Source organism: Neolamprologus multifasciatus, chromosome 23, assembly GCF_963576455.1.
Source record: "Neolamprologus multifasciatus chromosome 23, fNeoMul1.2, whole genome shotgun sequence".
NCBI lineage: Eukaryota > Metazoa > Chordata > Actinopteri > Cichliformes > Cichlidae > Neolamprologus > Neolamprologus multifasciatus.
Genome location: NC_140460.1, coordinates 3765979 through 3784999, shown reverse-complemented (window position 1 = coordinate 3784999; position 19021 = coordinate 3765979). Strand labels below are relative to the sequence as shown.

At 42.0% G+C, this 19021-nt stretch overlaps 1 protein-coding gene across 5 annotated transcripts in view; it reads left to right on the top strand.

The window, feature by feature from the left end:
* The window catches only part of tle2b (TLE family member 2, transcriptional corepressor b), a 100170-nt gene that overhangs the window by 48291 nt on the left and 32858 nt on the right, over nucleotides 1–19021 (top strand). The gene's annotated exons all lie outside the window — the stretch shown is intronic.

Genomic DNA, 19021 nt, shown 5'->3' with positions numbered 1-19021 from the left:
GAGATGGGAAGAAAAGATGGAATGACAGGAGGAGACCAAAGAGCCGGAGCGGGGCGTATGAGAGTGAAAAAGAGAGAAAGTAATGAAGAAGAAGCGGTCTGGTGTCAGGAACGAGCGAACGAGGCTGCGAGAAGAGCTAGCAGCCAGAATATGAGAGCGAGGAAAGGTGGAAACAATTTATGATTGAGCAGCGGGAAGGAGAAGTGCATATGTGCAGAAAGAAGAAGGAGGGCTGTTAAAAGGGATAAGATGTAGGAGAATCGGCGTGAGAGGAAATGTGAAGCAGATAGCAAAAGAGTACGCACGGTATCACAAGTAGAAAAGGAAACAGAGAAGCCCAAATTGACAGAAATAGAATAAAAAGAAGGCGGCGGAAGGGAAAGTGGTCTAGCACGGAAAATTAGGGAAGTACTGCAAAAATGGCATCAAAAAGAGAGAAGATGTAAGAATCTTTGAGAGAAAAGAAAGTGGACACAGTCATTGCACAGAATGAGAGGTTGTGGAGGACGTTACAAAGGGAGAAGGGCTATAAAAGCGAGTGGAAGAGTTTGAAAAAGTAAGATCATTTATAAAATTGGGGACTGAAGATATAAAAGTACAAGTGCACGTAGAAAAAGACTGTCAGAGTATGGGAGATAGGGAAACTTTAAAAAAATGGCAGGGAGAGCCGATGTTGGAAAAAGTGTGAGAATAGGAGAGAGAGATTAATTGAACGGATGAAAGAGGAGAGGGTAAACAGGAAGGATGGAGCCTTAGAAAAGACAGATAAAGACCTCATAGAATAGATGAGAGGGGGGGGGGGCGACGGAGATGAAAATGAGAGCAATGGGGGGAGTGGGAAAGAAAAAAAGGGGGAGAGCAGAAATAGGGAGACATAGAGAGAAACAGAGACATCAAGAGAGGGAGGGGAAGCTTTGAGCTGCAGCACGAAATAATGAATCATGAATAGATTTAACAGTATCTGCTCTTATTTCCTCTCCACACACCCCCGGCCCCCTCCCCCCCACCCACCCTCCAGCTTCCTCCTAACATCCTGTCGAGATCACTGCTATTGCCTCTCTCTTTCTTTCTCCAGCGCACGCTCTGTCATTATCTGTGGCAGGGCCATCTCATGTCCTGGCATTAATTGAGCTGTAACAGTCATCTCTTGCCTTTCTACCCTTCCTTTGAGTCTCTTTTGATTTTTTTTCTCCCCTCATCTCTCTCTTTTTTCTGTTCTTTTACCATTTAATTTTCACATTTCTTTAGATTTCACACCGCTTTTGTATCTCTGCGCTTCTTTCTTTCGCTCTCTCCCTCGTTCTTTCTTTCTGCGCCGATGGTAGCATCTCCCTCCTCCTTCTCTTAGGCTGTATGGATACACTGACATGCATGCACACACACACGCCATCACATTATCTCACTTCCATTATCATATCATATATATATATACTAGCTGTATCCCCAGGAGGAGCGAGGGAGGCTGTGAGGACTTTACGCTGCTCTCCGTGGTTATTCTGTATTCATTGAAATAGCACTTTTGGAGCTTGAGTAGTTATTGCCTGCATCCCCTGCTGTGCACAACATGTATATTCAGTATATTTTGTAATTCATCCATAAACTGTGAGCTCAGAGTTGTCGGCAGAGGGAAGCTTACAGATGCAACGGTGTGCTGTATGTCTTGAGATGTGTTTCGAATAGACTGAAACCTGTTTTGTATCGATGCTTAATTCTGGAAGCAGATTGATAAATTGGTGGGATGGAAGCTGTGTGAGACTCGTTTCCCACAAGAGCACAGTGCAGTCTGGGAGACTGTGAAAATGTGAAAGGCAGGAGGTTAATAAGATAGAGCCAATACTTGTTTGCTGTAGCAAAAAGACAATCGCAGCAGAACTAACCAGCAGCTTAAGATTCATAACTACGGTGAGCATTACACGCATTATTGGTACTTACCGGACAAAAAGCTTCACAGGTTAGAAGTTCACGGTTTGATTATGATGATGCGAATACAAATATTTACTAAAATGGTCACAAGAACAACCTGGACAGACACAGTCTCAGTCGATAAAAGTGTCATTTGGAATGGATGTCGTGTATTTGAACCAAGGTTATTATTGTTAACGAAAACTAACGAAATAACGAAAACTAGAAGTGAAAAAACATTTTCGTTAACGGAAATAAAAATAAAAACAAAAAAAGGAAAACTAACTAAAACTATAATGAGTGTTCACAAAACTAACTAAAATTAACTGAATTTATAGCAAAAATGTGTTTAGTTTTCATTGATGTGTGCGTGTCATACAATAGTCAAGGGTGAAAATGAAGTTTAGTTTCCAGATTTTTTTCTTGCTGTGTCTCATTATGCCAGCAGGTGGCAGTACGTTAGTCGAGTCGTCTGTGTTGCTGCTCCGTCCACGCGCAGAATCATGTCAGGAAAAGTCGGGAGAAAGCGCCAGAGTCCAATTTGGGATTACTTTGAATATGACTGTGTTTTGGATAAAGCAAGTGTCTTGTAGTGGAAACAGACAAATTATGAGGGACATTTCTAAAGGGAAAAAAATCCCACAAACCTTAAAGTGCACTTGAAAAGCTCACACAAGAAGGCTAACCTAGCTTACCTTGAGAAGGTAAGGGAGCACACTCAACCCTCATCCCCAGAAAACAGAAGCTAACCCCAGGCAAGGCAGCGTGATGCATCCCGAGACAACAGGACGGGAATATCTACACAACTGTGTGAGTCAATTACCTTCAAAAAATTTATCAATTCACTTGAACCAAAATTACGAACACCCGGTGCTGCGAGAGTTAATAGTCTCATTGGGGCCAAGATATACATTTTATAGTTGCCTGGTATCAATGGTTGTTCATCTGCCTTTATTTATTTATTTAAAGAACCCATAGGTGGGAATGTGAGTTGTCTGTCTCTGCATGTTAGCCCTGCGACAGACAGGCGACCTGTCCAGGGTGCAGTATGGTAGCTGGAATAGCAACATACCCAAGGATGAGCAGAAGAGAATGACTGATATGATGAAACTGGGATTTTGTTACACTTAATTATTGCAAACACAACTAAAACTATAACTGAAACTAATCAAAACTAAACTGAAACTAAGGATTTTCAAAAAAAATAAAAACTAAACTAAACTAGCAAACAATTGGTAAAAACGAATTAAAACTGATATAAAATTGAAAATCTGAAGTCAAAACTAAATCAAAATAAAAACTAATGAAAATTGCAAAACTATTAAAACCCTGATTTGAACTGAACCGAAGAGAAAAAGAGCAATACTGGCAGTAACATGACACGCCACCATTTCACAAGCAATATATTATTGTTCCTTCAATTCATTGCTCATCAAAAATGACTGACTTGAACACAAGATGATACTTGCATCCCATCTTATATGATTTACAGGTAGTAAGTAACGGGAGACAGTCATCCTCTCTACTTTTGAGATTAGCTGTAAAAATGTCTCGTGTGTCTTTGTCCTGCCTCTCTCCCCTTACTCATAACCAGTCACGGCAGATGTTTGTCTTAACAGTTCACTTGGAAAAGTTCCTGTGATTGTCACTATAATGACTTACTGGAACTCCTACTGGAACTCAGCCATCATTAATTTCACCAGTCCTTTCCCCGCTATGCTGAGTCAAAATGTCTGCAACGACCAGAATTCTAATCAAGCAGTGAGTGAAACCGTCTATTTGACGGATCATTAATTGTTGAAGAAGCTGTAATGTAAAGTGGCACAAAGATTAGCTGTGCAACTCTAACATAAAGCACATCAATCTTTGTGTGCTGGTATGCTGAGGTGTATACAGGAGCGTATCACTGAAATGCCAGTAAACCTGTGATACTTACACAGCTGGTCGATGGTGCTAGGTGCAGAGCAACACCCCGCCTCCTAAACAGACTCCATCTTCTGCACTATAAGCTGGCTAACTGAGACTATTTTGGGGGTTGAAAATGACAACATATTCATGTATCTTTCCTCTAGCGTTGAACGGTGCATCCTCACAGTTTCAGTGGTAATATGCGATTTCAGCAGTAGGCTCTATTGCTTCTTTGCTGGGGTTCTGTCCCCTTGAAAACCCAGGGGGTCTGCAGGGGCTGTGGCAGCATTTCAGTAACTGCCTGGGTAAGTGTTTCTGTATGACTGGATCGGGATCTGACAGTGCCTCGCAACAAAAAAGAAGCTCAGATGACTTCCAGGATTCATCCTTAGACTGCCTCTATATCTTCACCTCCTTCCTAACAAAAATAAACTCCACACATTAGTGTCTAAATTATACCTGGAAAGGAAGCAGGAGTGGATGAAACGCACATGGCCTAAGCTTATGTTGCATCATGTAGCCGCTCTCCTCCCTAACAGCCACTCCACAATCTTATCACTGGAAACAGGAAAATCCTGCCTTTGACTCCAATTTGGAAGACTTGATCTCGTTAATTCATTATGATTATGCATGTACAATGATCGCTGCTTTTAGGTGTGTATAAATGTCTGCCTGATTTATTTAGAAATCAATATCCTAAGGAAGCAAATAGCAGCCTTTATGAGTCAAGCTTGCGTGGTTGGCTGATTGAAATCCGTGATTTTTACATAAGGATCAACGCTGAGCCGTGACAACAATTTTAACCAGTTTGACGTTTGAAAAATTATTCACACTGGGAAGCTGGGGTTGAAACGGCTTGTTTGTTTGCATTTAAACAGCCCGATAGGACGCGATGCTACGACACAAGGCTACTGGGCAGCAAGGGCAGTTAATTAGGGATTAAACAGCAGGAAATTGGAGGAATGTGTGAAGTTAAAAGCCGGGTCACAGCTGAATTTTTATAATGGTGCATACAATACATTGCTTTCATGGCAGAACACGTGCATTTACCAACTCGTCTTTTTCTTACAAATACCAGTATACTCACACGCAGTGTAACCCTACAGTGTGATGTTTGTACGCCTTTAACAGCAGTTTTAAAAGGCGTCTGCACCAAACTCATTAAATATTGAGGTCAGTTTAACTAAGTAGTGTTTATTAGCAACTAGGGCTGCCACGATTAGTCGACTAGTCACGATTACTGATTTAATAGTCGACGCGTCGTTTGAAGCTTTGTAAGATCCCAAAAGACGCAGGAATAAGTAGTAGGATTTAAGAGTGTAATAACGGACTGAAACAGAAGATGGCAGCACTGCATGTACAAGGATGCCAGCTGCCGTTAAACCCCGAAGAAGAAGAAGCTGTGTCCCAGAATTCATAGCGCAGCCCAGCTCAGTTTCCAACAATGGCGGCAGCTAGTTAGTTTTAATATTACTGTTATTATTCTTTCTGGGTCACAAAATAAACATTTAACACATGTTCAGGTGAGAATGTAGCTGTGTAAACCTCAAATATCTGCTCAGTTTATCAAGACACCACATATTTTCAAAAGCGCTCTGACGTTTTCGTCTGTTACCCACTAGCTCGATAGCTAGCCGGGGGCAAGGCTCACTAGAGCCGTGAGAACACCGGACTCCCAGCAAATCATTTTCAAACCCACCGCCGTCTTTCGCTACTCAGGTTAAACATGATAAATAAGTCACTTAGATAACTTAAAATGTTATTGTTTGGCTTTTTTTTTTAGTATTTTATTTGTTCCTGAGTAAATCGGTTTGGCTGACATTAAAGTTATAGTTTTTACACAGCTGAATAAACATCAAGCAGACAACTGATCATCAAAAGTGTGAGATGCTCGAGAATTTACTCCGGTGTCCTGTTATATTTTAGATAGCAAGGAGTTTATTAAACTTCACCGAAACAATCTGCAAATTTCATTAAAATTTAATAAACTATCATCTTGTCTTTATTTTTAGTTAGCACATACCTTAAACACTTAAAGCTGTAAGCTAATGATAGTTATATAAGAGCAGATGCTGCTGGTGCAATAAGCTGTAGTTTTATGTCCAATGGATGATGATCTGATTAGTCGACTAATCGCAAAAATAATCGGTGACTAGTCGACTATCAAAATAATCGTTTGTGGCAGCCCTATTAGCAACAAATAAGCAGCTAAAATGTCTCATTTATAGTCAACTAAAAGCATAATTTCAAGTCTAAATGTTTTAACCTGTTTTATCCTAGTATTGCTTCCTCTTTTCTGCGTGACTACATGTATGTTACAACCATGTTACAAGCAAGTAAAAATAAATCTGCATTATATACCTGTCATGTAAGTGGCCCTGCCATTAAATTCCTCCACTGTCAGATATGTTTTGAAATATCCTCTGTAATCATTTTACACGCTAAGAGGCAGAAAAGGTGGCCGAGTGGTGAGCGAGAGCATCCCATTAGTGAAAGGTGTCAGTGTGTCCTTGAGCTGGTGTGAACCCCTGGCTGGTTACTAATTTTAAGCCATTTAGGATAATAACAGCGTGAGATAAAAGCTTTAAAATTAGTAGCTGGGAATTGGGGAAACCAAACCTAAAACCTCAAATACTTATTAAAATATAAAAATTACACAGTAGACCAGCGTCTTTCCAGTCATCTTTCCGAAGTTTGGTTCCTGAACTTCAGGATGAGACTCGGTGAAATAAATACTCGGCACGAAGGGGACGCTACGTTATTTCAGCACACATTTCCCCTCAGTAAAGAGCAGCGTCGGTAAGAATGCCAGATTCCCGCACTATATATGACATATTATAAGAATCAGCGATGCATACATATATATAGCCTTTACATAGTGTTTCAGGATTCTAGTTAAAGAGATTGTGTGGTGCACAGAGCAGGCAGGATATTATAGGAGGCTGTGTTTGATAGTCAGGATGCTCAGCAGCCAGACTGTTTCCCCTGTGGACTCCTGAGGACAGATGAAGCAGCTGGCTGTCCTTCCTTCCTGTTCCCTCCTTTCATTTCACCACCACACATATGAGGCCGAGGGTGTGCGAGCGTGTGTGTGTAGGCGCGCTTTTGTGTGAGAGAAAACAGCGAGTTTCCCAGTCGTTTTTGTACTCCCATTTATGTGGCGGGTTATGTTATAAAGTAAACAATTTTATATTTCTCAGCAGTGAAAGAATAAAAAAAAACGAGCCGAGTAGTTGTGGGAAAAAGGCGGGAAAGAGGCTGAGCAGAGAAATAAACAGAGAAGATGAATAAAACAGAAATGGGGACTAAGGAAGATTAAGAGAGAGTACAAGCAGGAGAGAGATCACACGGGAGGATATTTATCTGCTTGCGTCGTGTAAAAAATCGTGTGCATGCGCTCATCCTCCAGCCTAATTAGCCCGGGCTGTCTGGCCTTTTTATGCATGTGTTTGTACACATGCGCTCGTGTGTGTGTGTGTGTGGTATATTTGGCTGAAGTTGTGACCTGAATCCTCATCTCAATGGGGAGAGGGAAGAGTGAACGAGAAGGAGAAAAAGAGGGGGGAGAGTGTGAGCAGGAGATGCCTTCATATCATCTCACCGCTTTGGTTCATAATAGGATTGGGCTTCCCTCTCTTTTCCTCCTTTTTTTTCCCTTCTTCTGTCTCACTCTTTCAATCTCCTGTGCCTCAGATTTTTTTTTCTTTCATTTTCACCACCCAGTCAGTGCATAATCCCATGGTTGCGGTTAGATTTTTATTTAAAGTGGTTTTATTTGAAGGGCTGGATTAAGATGAGGCTGAATATGTGGGTCAGCTGAAACAAGCTTTGGAGAGGTCAAATGACTTTGTTTGTGTGTTTGTGTGTCTGTGTGCGTGCGCGCGTCTGTGTTTGGACTCTCTTTGATAGTGGTGGTATAAGCAGTCCCCTCTTTTAACATGTTAGCATCTGTGCCCTGTGCGTGTGTGTGTGTGTGTGCGCGCGCATGTGCAAAGCTTTGATCTCTCACACTCTCTTTCCTTATCTCTCTCTCTCTCTTCAAACCGTGTGTGTGTGTGTTTGCTTTTGTATACATGTGTTGCAGAGCTCATTTGTGAATAATGAAGCATAGACAGCGAGAGCTGGCTAGTTTGATATGGCCCTTTAGGAATGATAGAATAGAAGTTGAGAGAAAAAGAAAGACATTGAAAAAGAAAATGAAAGATGAGTTGAAAGATAAAAGCAAGTGATTAAATTCCCAGAGAGCTAGCCTTTTAGCGTAATAGCTTTGTCACATTGGCAGAGGATCTCTTGCTGCTTCACAGACTATATTGCCTATAATTCTGTGTGTGTCTGTGTGTGTTTTATATATATTTCATATGTATTTGAAAGGGCTGTATGTTGTGCCAGCGACCTGTGCTTGAACTGGGATAAATAAGCTGGCTAAATTCAGAAGACACAGTTGTAGTTTTCACTATAGATAACATATTCTGGTGTGTTTGCTTCACGTTGTTTTGTTTAAAGACATTCTTGTAGCACAATGAGCGAGACGTTGACTTTAAATACCAAAGTAATAATAAAAGTATGATATTTCTGTGTTCCACTATCTTTCACTCATCATGAAGTTCACGTTTTAAAATCCTTTTGTATACTTTTACAATTTTAAATAAATGGCCTGCATTTGTATAGCGCTTTTCTAGTCCTTAAGGACCCCAATAACTTGGCGCCTAGTTACCTTACCGACCTCATCGACTTGTATCGCCCCAAGAGAGCACAGATCCTCTAACCAACTGCTCTTAGTGCAACCAAGGCCCAGACGAAAGGCTAGAGGGAACTGAGCTTTTGCAATTGCCGCACCCAAACCGAACAATCGATGTTCGCACGTCCGAACCTATACAATCATTTAAATCGTGCTTAAAAACTCACTTGTTTAATCTAGTTCGGACTTCCACCCGGTCTGCATTTGTGCTACATAACTGTAACTGTAACTGTTTTTGTTATCTTTTGTTGTAACCCGCATTCCGGCACTTGTGTGAAGCACTTTGATGGACACTGGTCCTTTTTAAATGTGCTATAGAAATAAACTTTGATTGACATTTGTTATTTTGGAGGTAATGATTCAACTGATTTTAGATGAATTGCAAAGAAATTTGCTTCAGAAGTGCAACAAGACAAATTGATGAAAGGATGAAGAATTGTCAAGTTAAACTGCTAAACATCAACACGTTAGCATGTTGATGTAAACATTTAGTGTAAAGCATGGCTGTGTCTTTGTACTAAATTCAATCTCCTTCAGCACCACGGCTAGACTCTAAAGTTTAAGTAAAGTAGAAAAGTTTGTCTGTGAAGTGATTGTTGTTATACTGACTAATACCGCTATAGGCAAGCTCATAAGTCTTGGCAAGACTGTTCTGATTTTCTGTTGTCCAATTTTGGTGAGCCTGTGTGAATTGTAGCCTTGGGTTACTGCTCTTTGGTGTCTGAAGTGACACCTGCTTTGGTCTTCTGCTGCTGTAGCCCATCTGCTTCAAGGCTTGACATGTTGGCGGTTCAGAGATGCTCTTCTGCTGGTTGTAACAAGTGGTGTTTTCAGTTACTGTTGCCTTCTCTGACCTCTGACATCAACAAGGCATTTATACCCAAAGAACTGCTTCTCATTGAATAGTTTCTCAGTTTTGGCCATTCTTCATAAACCCTAGACGTAGTTGTGGAAAAAAATCACAGTAGATCAGCAGTTTCTGAAATATTCACACGCGTCTGTCTGTCAACGACAACCATGCAATGTTTAAAAGTCACCTTTTCTCCTCCATCCTAAATGCACTGAGTTGCTGCCATGAGTTTGGCTGATTGAAGAGTTGCGCTAACAAGCACTTGAACAGGTATACCTGATAAAGTGGCTGGTGCGTGTATAGAGTGACTGTTAAGCAGATGCTGAAAAAATAAAAAGGCAAATCTAAGTAACTATGTGTCCCACACCATAGAGTGTGTGTTTCAGCATCTCACAGACCTGGCAACAATGAGATACATAAAAGCAACATTCATTAGTGTACATGTAGGTGTCGGTGCGTGTGATGCGCACGTCTTTGAATGCCTTTTCATGCGTGCATACTCTGCAGCCAGCTTTGCTACTCTGGCTACTTTGTGTCTGATTGCATTGTGGATGACATGGGTTTGAAGCCGTATGCAGTCTGTCAATGCAAGCTGGTGAGCTGGCACAGTGTGAATATGACTAATAGCTTAGTGTATAATAGAGTCAGAGAGCGCAAGATCTAGAAAACTATCAAATTTCAACCACAATTGCAAGGCAGAGATTTTGAATCTCATTGTTACAGGCTTGTGTGTGTGTGCGCGTGTGTTTGTGTATTTCAGAAGCCTAGAGAGTGTAAGGACCGTGCATCTGTGCGCCTCGAAATTATCTATGTGGCTTTTGTATGAAGTTTTTGCAAGTACATGTTTCGTACCGTGTGGCACCTCCATGTATGATTGGATACGTGTGTTCATGAGGAAGTCGAAGTGAGCTGTCTGTCTGTATTTTTTATTCTAAATGATTCTGCTGCCCGCTCCGCTGCCTATCTCGCATTGGTTCTGCACTGAAGGTTGAATCTGTGCCTGTGTGTATGTGCTGGAGCAAGTGTGCGGGTGTCGGTCCCATGCTGTGAGGCTGCTTGCTCTGCACACAGCTCTGTGTATGCGTGCTCCTCTGTTCTGTTTAGATTGGCTTTCTGTGTGCTCTTGTTGCTCGGTCCGTGTGTACGTGCGTGCACAAATGCTCGCAGTGGCTTTTGTGTGCGCAGTTGCGATATGCACAATTCTGAGGGTGCGTGCACGCTCGTATGTGTGTCGTTTTGGTGTATGTGTCTGTGTGTTTTGGTGCCCCCCTCCCTCTTTCTTTCTCTGTTTCCCTTCCTCTCCTTCCAGAATAGTGGGGCCATCAATCAGAGGCAAGGGGGATAGAGGAAGGGAGTGAAGGGTGGAGGAGGCGAAGTGGAGGAAAGGAGCTGGCTCGGTGCCAGGGAAGAGGAGCTGGCACGCTGCCCAGAGGAGAGAGAAAATAGGAGGGTAGAGGGAGACTCTGGGAGAGAGAAACAGGGCAGAGAGATGGAGCAAGAAGGGGAGAGAAATGAGAGAGAATAAGAAGAAGGGCAGAGAGAGAGCAAAAGAGCAGAGCCAAGTGCACCGAGGGAAAACAGAGGGAGAGAGCAAGAGAGACACCGTGGAAGTGGGGAAAAATGAGCCAGCAGAATAGATAAAGAAGAAGGCTGATTGCTTGGAGAAAAAGAGGAAATAGGGGGAGGAGGTGGGGGGTACTGAAAGGGAGGAAGTGGGAATGGTTGTTCTCACCGAACAGCGCTGTGTCTGCCACCCCAATCAGGGGGTGATTAGTACGTCATTGGCTACAAATATTTACCTTAAACTGTTCGCGGAGGGGAGAGCGGCCCAATTAGAAAGCAGGGGACGGAGATGAATTGCAGGACTGCGTGTTTGTGTGTGTCATATGTACATGCTGTGTGACTCCTGAAAGGCTATTCTGAAGCCATGTGTACAAAGAGAAGGGGCTGGGCGGCACTCTAAGATGTCCATCGTATGTTTGTCTTTAAAGAAAATCACCCTCAAAAGTCACCACACTCCACAGCTGCTCGTAGTGATGCCAACTTAGACTTAGTTCCTCCTGCGCTGGATGGCGGATTGGGCGGCAAGGGATCGCCAACGAGCTCGGTTTGCAGCCACATCTTCAGCCTCGTCCCATGAAAGATCGACCGGCTTTCAGGTCCTCAATGAACCATCTGACCATCTCCGTGTCTGTTTTGGTCGTCCGCGGCTCCGTGACCCCTTGGTGGGTCTCCACAACATGGCTATCTCCGGTAATCGTTTCGGATGTTGGCGAAAAACGTGACCGGCGAAATGGAATCGTTGCTCCAATACCATGTCCGCTAGCGGTCGTGAGGCAGTGCGCTGAAGTACCTCCTCGTTGGTAACTCGATACGAAATCTTGAGAATCCGTCGGAGGCTGCGCTGTTGGAAAACATTCAGTCGTCGGATAATTGTTGCCGTCAACTTCCATGTTTCACTCACATCACTCGGTACAACTATCGTATTGAACAAACGGACTTTAGATGATATCGAGATGGTGGTTGATCTCCAAACCGGATTCAAGTTGCGCATGGCCGATGCTGCCTTTCCGAGCCGACAGGCAATGTCCTTCTCCGAGCCACCGTCCGGTGTTATCACACTGCCCAGATACGTGAACTGATCGACTTCATCAAGCGGGCAACGGCCGACGAGTACCGGGGTGTCGGACGAGTACCAGAGTCCGATACTCTGATGCCAAACAATGATGATTAAAATGTGTTTAGTATTACATAATATTATAAATTTTGAGGATTTTCTCTTTTTTAAAAAAAAAATAAACTGGATCTTTTACTTTATCAATTACTGGTTTCTGTTATCTTGTGTTGGAAGTAGAGAGTGTATTTGAATGATTATGAGTCCACTCGCAAAACGCATACGTTTGCAAAGACTTGCACAAATGTATATGATGCTTTTAGAACAACTTTAGTGCCGTGAACACAGTAAGATGAGCTTTCATTGTGATTTACACATACTATGAGCCACCACTTGTATAAATTACGAAGGTCAGAGGCTCATTACTCTTTCTGTCACCACAGAACAGTTTTGTAAAACCTTTTATATCGATGTGAAAATGACTGGATATTCTGTTTTCAGTAGCATCATCTGCCACGCTCACTGTGGAATGCATTCAATTTCAAGTTGCCCGTTGCCTTCGGTGCTCAACTCTTCCTTTTACCAACCAGCAACTATTCCAGCAACAAGCAAGAGGGGGAGCAAAGAACAGAAACGGAATAGGAGCTAAGAGAAGTGGCAGAGATTTTTGTTAGGAGCAATTAGAGCGAGTAGAGGGGTATCACTCACACACTTATGCACACACACACGCACGCACACACAGACACACAAAGCTGGCTTGCTCAGCCATAGTGGGATTCAGAGGCTGGCACAGCTGGCAGTGCCAGAGCACACTGGGCACCATCTTCCTCTTCCCGTGCCAATCTCAACCCATGCTCATCACATTCAAATTCACCAAGCTTTATTGGCAAGACGAACGCGGTCACTGTTGCTCGCTGTCATGCTGAGAGACCAAATTGAATGCTGATCTTTCACAGGGAAGTGGCTTCCCCATTGTTCCAGCTCAAGTTTACTTTAATGTCAAAAGTGAAAATGTGTGTGCTCGGAGAAATGGGGCTTTCAGTTCAGCACTTATTTGAGTTTCTCTGCATTTAGTCTTCGTCGCTTTGTCTGTCGGTATGTTGCAGCTACACAGGATGAAAAAAACACAAGATGCTTTGTCATTCTAAGCAAACAGCTGCGTGCAGATCGTAACACGGTAAGACGGTAACACGGTAACACGTAACACGACCTCCCTACGAAACAATCTTTGGCTTTGTCAGAGCAAAGCCAAACTCTTGCACTTTTATTTTATTTTTTGTAAGAAAATTGCAGAGGCAGATGCGCCATCATTCTGCAGTTGCTTATTTTGCGAGTGTTATAATTTTCTTTTTAGAGTACGCACAGCCTCATCTTCCCACCTGTCTGGACTATTTCTACTTCAGTTAGTCATTTTCAGCATTTTCCAGAATGCATTTTGACAGCCTTCATAGAACAGACAGGAACATGTTGCGTTTATCGTGTGGGTTAAATATGTGGGTGGACGGAGAGCAGCAGATAGCAATTGCAGAGTAAGTGCGGGAGAATGAGTTTCTTTTTTTTACAGTCAAACTCTAAGAATTACACCTCTAACTGAAAGCGTCACTCTTGCCTCTGCATTATGGTCCACTGAGCCAAGTGCTGGTGTGGGAACTGTCCCTCCTGCCTGTCTTTGGAGTTCCTCCTGACTGACAGCTGAATGTGGGTCCAAAATGTTGGGTCAAGGAACAGTTTATTGGCGTGTATGTCTGACTTGCATTCAGATTTTTAATCATGATGTCAAATCATGTGCTGCTGGCCACTTTAAAATATAACTTTTGTCTTTTCCTTGGCTTGTAGGTAGGGCTGTTCGATATAACGATATAAAGACGTCTATCGTTTCATTTTACGCTATCGTTTGTTTCGTGGTGTCGCAAAATAAACTGTTTACGGCAATATTTTTTCATCGTTTTGATGGTCACTGTAGTGGCTATATTAATTCCTTAAAGTTCTCTCTTTCGCTTACATTTTATATAACCACACTACGGACGGACAAGCGCCTGTTTTTATGCGTTGACGTTAGCAACAACGACTGTAAAACCATCGCGTCACGTGTCCGCTTGTTTATGTTCCACATAAACCTTTCACAATAAAGCTCAAGACCCTGTTGAGACTTTTCAAAATAAACTGAATCACGTGAAAGAGCAGATAATTTATGGATGAGAATTAAAGAAGAGCCGCCAGGTGCTAAAAAATAAACCTTAGACTCAAACGTTAGAACAGCCTTTTCTCCGCAGCACGCTAATAATAAAAGTAATAAATACTCACAAAGAAAACGGCGGCCTTTACAACTTATGTCTAAAAATGTATAGTTTCATTCATCGGTTAAAACACTCGACTCCAGCTACATGACGCGCAGCTGGAAACACTCCAGACAAGTCGAGCTGCCCGAGATTCACAGAATTTGCAAAAAAAAAGTTAAATTTTTGTGATTTATATCGTTATCGGGACGATAGATGTCTTATATCGGGATATGAGATTTTCTCCCACAAAAACGCTACGTCCACATGATCAGATTCAACTTTTGGAGAGTCATTGTAGAACTTTACAAAGAACCTGCACATTTTTATGTGGCATTTTTTGGCAACTTTTTCCAAGTCCTACTAACAGAGAAACATCAGCTCAACACATCTGTCTTTTTATAGACTAAACTCTTCACTTCTGCTGAATTGCAGAGATATCATCATGCTGGATGTCATGTTTCTGACAGTCTTTGATGTGACTTAGTACAGTGTGCTGTGTCTAGGGTACTGACATTTTTTTAGTGGTTTCACGTAGCTCTTTATGTATTTTACAATATGTGGTATATAATCGATACGGAATATACCTGCAAAAGCCTGGTAATTGCATAGTTGTTTTTGATTTGAGAGGATTGCATCCTGTCAGCGCTTCTACTGCGTGAGCTTGTCTGTTACATGAAGACACCGTCATACATGGAGCATGTGTGTTTTGATGCCTCTGGCTCGAACAGTCCTCAGGAACAGACTGTCTTTGTCCCAGAATTCATTCCTTCTTCTTCTTCCTTGTCTTCATTTCTTTCAGTTTCCCTTCCTCTGTCAGTCTGTTTATTCTGGAGACTGTTTTGGTAGATTTTTGCCCTCGTGATTAAAAAGCTATTCCCTCACCTATATTTTCTCTCTGTTTCATCTGAAGCTTTTTTCTGTCTCGCTGTCTGACTCCATGCCAGCTGGCAGGGTATCTGCCCTCAGGTGTTTATTGACCAGTCCCTCGCTTTCCTTTGTATCTATCCATCCATTCATCCCTCCATCCAGCCAGTCTTTGCCAGTCCTCCCCGGTGGCCGTGCTTCGGTTGGACAGCGGAACGACAGTGTGCTGTGTTGTTTCTGAGACCCGACCCGGCTCAGGCTGCTTCAGCAAGCTCTCTTTCGTTCAGTTGTAAAAACCCATCAGTTATTGGTATCTTGTGCTTATAATACCTACTGTCTCTCAGGCATAACGTGGAGTTTGTTTGTTTATGATCTTCTCTTTAACTTTTGTTTTTTATCTTTCCAGTAAAGTTTGTTTGTATGTCGTAAGATCAAAGTTATACCAACCATGTTCAGGTCAGTCCCTTCAGATTGTATTTGGTTAATGGACATATGGTTAAACATCAGTACTGTCAGATTGGTTTCCTACTGGCCAAAACTGAACCAGGTCATCTGAATTGATCTGATGGCCGAGCACAACCTGTTGCATGATAAGCAGCAATCTGGCATAGTTGCAAAGATAATTAATGGAGGAGAACACTGAACACTGAAGTGTACTGAACTATACCCTTGCTAATGGTAAACAGTGTTATACCATTAGCAAAAACTCAGCGAGAAGTGGTTGTGAAACATCTCACAAATTGCAAAATGACAGTTAATCCTCAAACATGTGTCCACTTAGAGCAATTTGTGGATCAAACTGTTCCCAGAGTGTGATCTTTTTTTAATACATAAGAACTTGTTTCCTATTTCTAAAGCTGTTCGTGTCAACTCAGAGCAACAACAGATATACAGTACTGTGCAACCGTCTTGAGCCACCCATTATTGCTTTATATTTTGCTTCCAAGCAGCCAGACTTTCTTCTAATGTTTTACTGAGGCCTTGAGCAATAGTTCTTCAGGCCATCTGAAGGTCTTTCGAGACTTTTCTTTTGACATTTGCTGCTTTTTTCTCTCATTTTCACTGCCGAAATTGAGGAAGAGTCCTTGTACCGGACTATGTTCAAGGAAATGTTTTCTTAACACTGACCCGTGAATTATTCAGGCATAAAAAAGTCACCTAACTCCAGGGATGAACCACTTTAAATTCTATCTCTAGTCTCTTTGTTGCTAGCAGAACACATATTTTTTTTCCATTTCTTTAGTTGAATCTAAATGCCATGTTTGACTGGCATAAATGATATTTTTACACCAACAAGGTGATTCCCAAACATGCTATTAGCTGAAAAAATGGCACATCTCAGCAATTTGAAAATTTTTTTTTTAAACATTATCAGGAAAGAAGTACAACAATAGTCCCACAGACAATGCAAATGCTGTAAAAGCATACTTGGATAGAAAAACACACAGTGGAACACAAACGCTTATAGGCTGGCCTTCCTCGAGCGCAGACCCGAAGCAGTGTGGGATCATCTTTACAGCACATGGAATAAAAAGCAGCAAACATCCAAGGAAGAGCTTTGAATGACCTTCAAGAAGCCCGGAGAACTATTGCTGACGACTACCTAAAGAAATTACAAGAAAGCTTGACTAAGAGAGTTCAGGCTGTGTTAAAGAAGTAAAGATCGGCAGAACTGTACAAATACTCATGTTTCAATATATCCCTGCTTCTATTTCCCATTGCCGAGTACGAGTGCTTTGGTTTATTTCCATCTGCGATCTAGTAGGACAGATTGAACGAGCAACAGGCTAAAGTATCGTCAAGCAGACTGACCAAGGTTTCAGAAGAACAGATACCACTTGAATACAGAAGAACGACTCCCTTGAGTTTAATGGAGTAAAAGTTTCACATTGGCAGCAGGCGGATAATCTACTTCCAGTAGAGGTGGGGGGAAAAATCGATACTGTGTAGTATCGTGATATTTTGTTTGCTAATAATGTATCGATACAGGGACAGCAGAAATCGATATTTTGTTACAAAAAGGTTTTTGTGCTCTGACTTCAGAGCATGTTGATCCTTTTTCTGAGCAAGAATCCTGACATTCCTTCACTGTCCAAATGTGTTTAACTTGTTTTTTGGCAGCAATAAACATGACAGTTTACTTATTTTAATTTAAGACATGTTTTATTTTAATTAAGTTTTTATTTATAAACTTTTTTATTTAATGTAAAATTATATTTTGTTTTAATTTACTTTCAAATTCTTCAGTTGCTGAAGGGGCTGCATAGTTTTCATAAACTGCATAGTTCAGAATAGCTATAATTGTACCAGATGGTTGATTCAGTTAAGTTGGACTAGACTGTAATACAAACCGTTCAGTTTGTCAACAATAAAACTGAAATGAGAGAAAGACTGAGTGCGAGACTTTGATATTAGATAAAATGAATATTGATCAAGTTTACCTTTATGTACAGAATCTGAATATCGCAAAATATTTTAAAAAATTGCAATAATATCGTATCGTGCGTTAAGTATTGTGATAATATCGTATCATGGGATGTATGGTGATTCCCACCTCTAACTTCCAGTTATAAAAAATATATTCAGGTTTGCCAAGTTCTTCTTTCTAACTCTCACTTTCCTCTTTGTGGTCCTCACATACATACAGACACATATGCTTTATAGAAATACACCAAAGGAGCTGAGGCACAGTCATCTACACATGAATGCATAGGTTGACACACGCATGAAGCTGTGTCTGTCCTTGGAACTGAGCCGGGTGTCTGGTGCTAATTGTTTATGAAGCCTCGTTGCGAGTAACCGAAAGGCTGGTTGAATGGTGCGTGTCTCTGAGAGCCTTTGTATGATGGCGTACACAGCCCCGTCAGTCCTGCGCTGCCCTCCGTTGCCACGTCTGCTGTCTTTTATCTATTCCTCTTCAACGCCTCTAAGTGCCAGCAACATGTGTTAGTGAGGATGAAGTGATGCAGAGAGAAAGAAGGAGGACGGGCAGATGGAGGAAAAAGGGGGCGAAAATAAGACTGTTGGAGAAAAATCACCGAAAACATGAGAGCGACTGATGTTATAGAGGAAGAATAAGAGCAGCTGAGGGAAAAAGAGGGCCGACAGATTATAAAAGAGAGGAAATAATATAGAAAAATAGAAAGATGGGAAAATAGACAAAGAGAGCAACCGAGGGGAGGGAGATGAGAGAGGAAGAGAGAGGGGGAGAGGGATGGGAGGAAGAGGATGAATAGGGTAATAATGGCTCAGTGTGAGAGCTGTTGTAGAAAAAGAGAGAACGGCTGAGTGAAGAAGAGAACAAAATGAGGCTGAGGGCACTCAGACAGATAGAATTAGACACACCGCAGAGGTTCACTGTGCCTGTGTGTGTTTGTGTGCACGGCTGTGCTTTTGTTTCTGTGTGTTTGTGTGCACTGGTGTACAGTGTGTGTGTGTGGGCAGCAGTTTTCTTAGGAAGGGCACTATTGCTGTTGGTGTGAATGGATGGATGGAGGAAAAGGGAAAAAAGCCTTTTTCAGACCAAGAAAAAGCATTTTTTGTGAATTTTCACAGTTTTCGGAAATGGAAAAACATAATAACATGAAATAGTCGGCTGAGACAGGTGGAGAGCTCGGGAGGAATTTTCTGAGGTTCTCTGTGAATGCTCGTATGTTTATTGTTGGATTGTGAGGACAAGCTGAGTGAAACTAGTGCGAAGGTGCTAAAAGACCCAAATGATGAGCGTAGCTCTAACGCTGCCTCCATCCCACCACCTCTGCTGTTCGCTCACACAATCCCCCACATGTTTCTTCTCCCAGCCTCACAGAAACGTCACTGACAGAACTTCTTGCTCATTAAGAAGGTCTTTAAAAGGCTTAATGTGC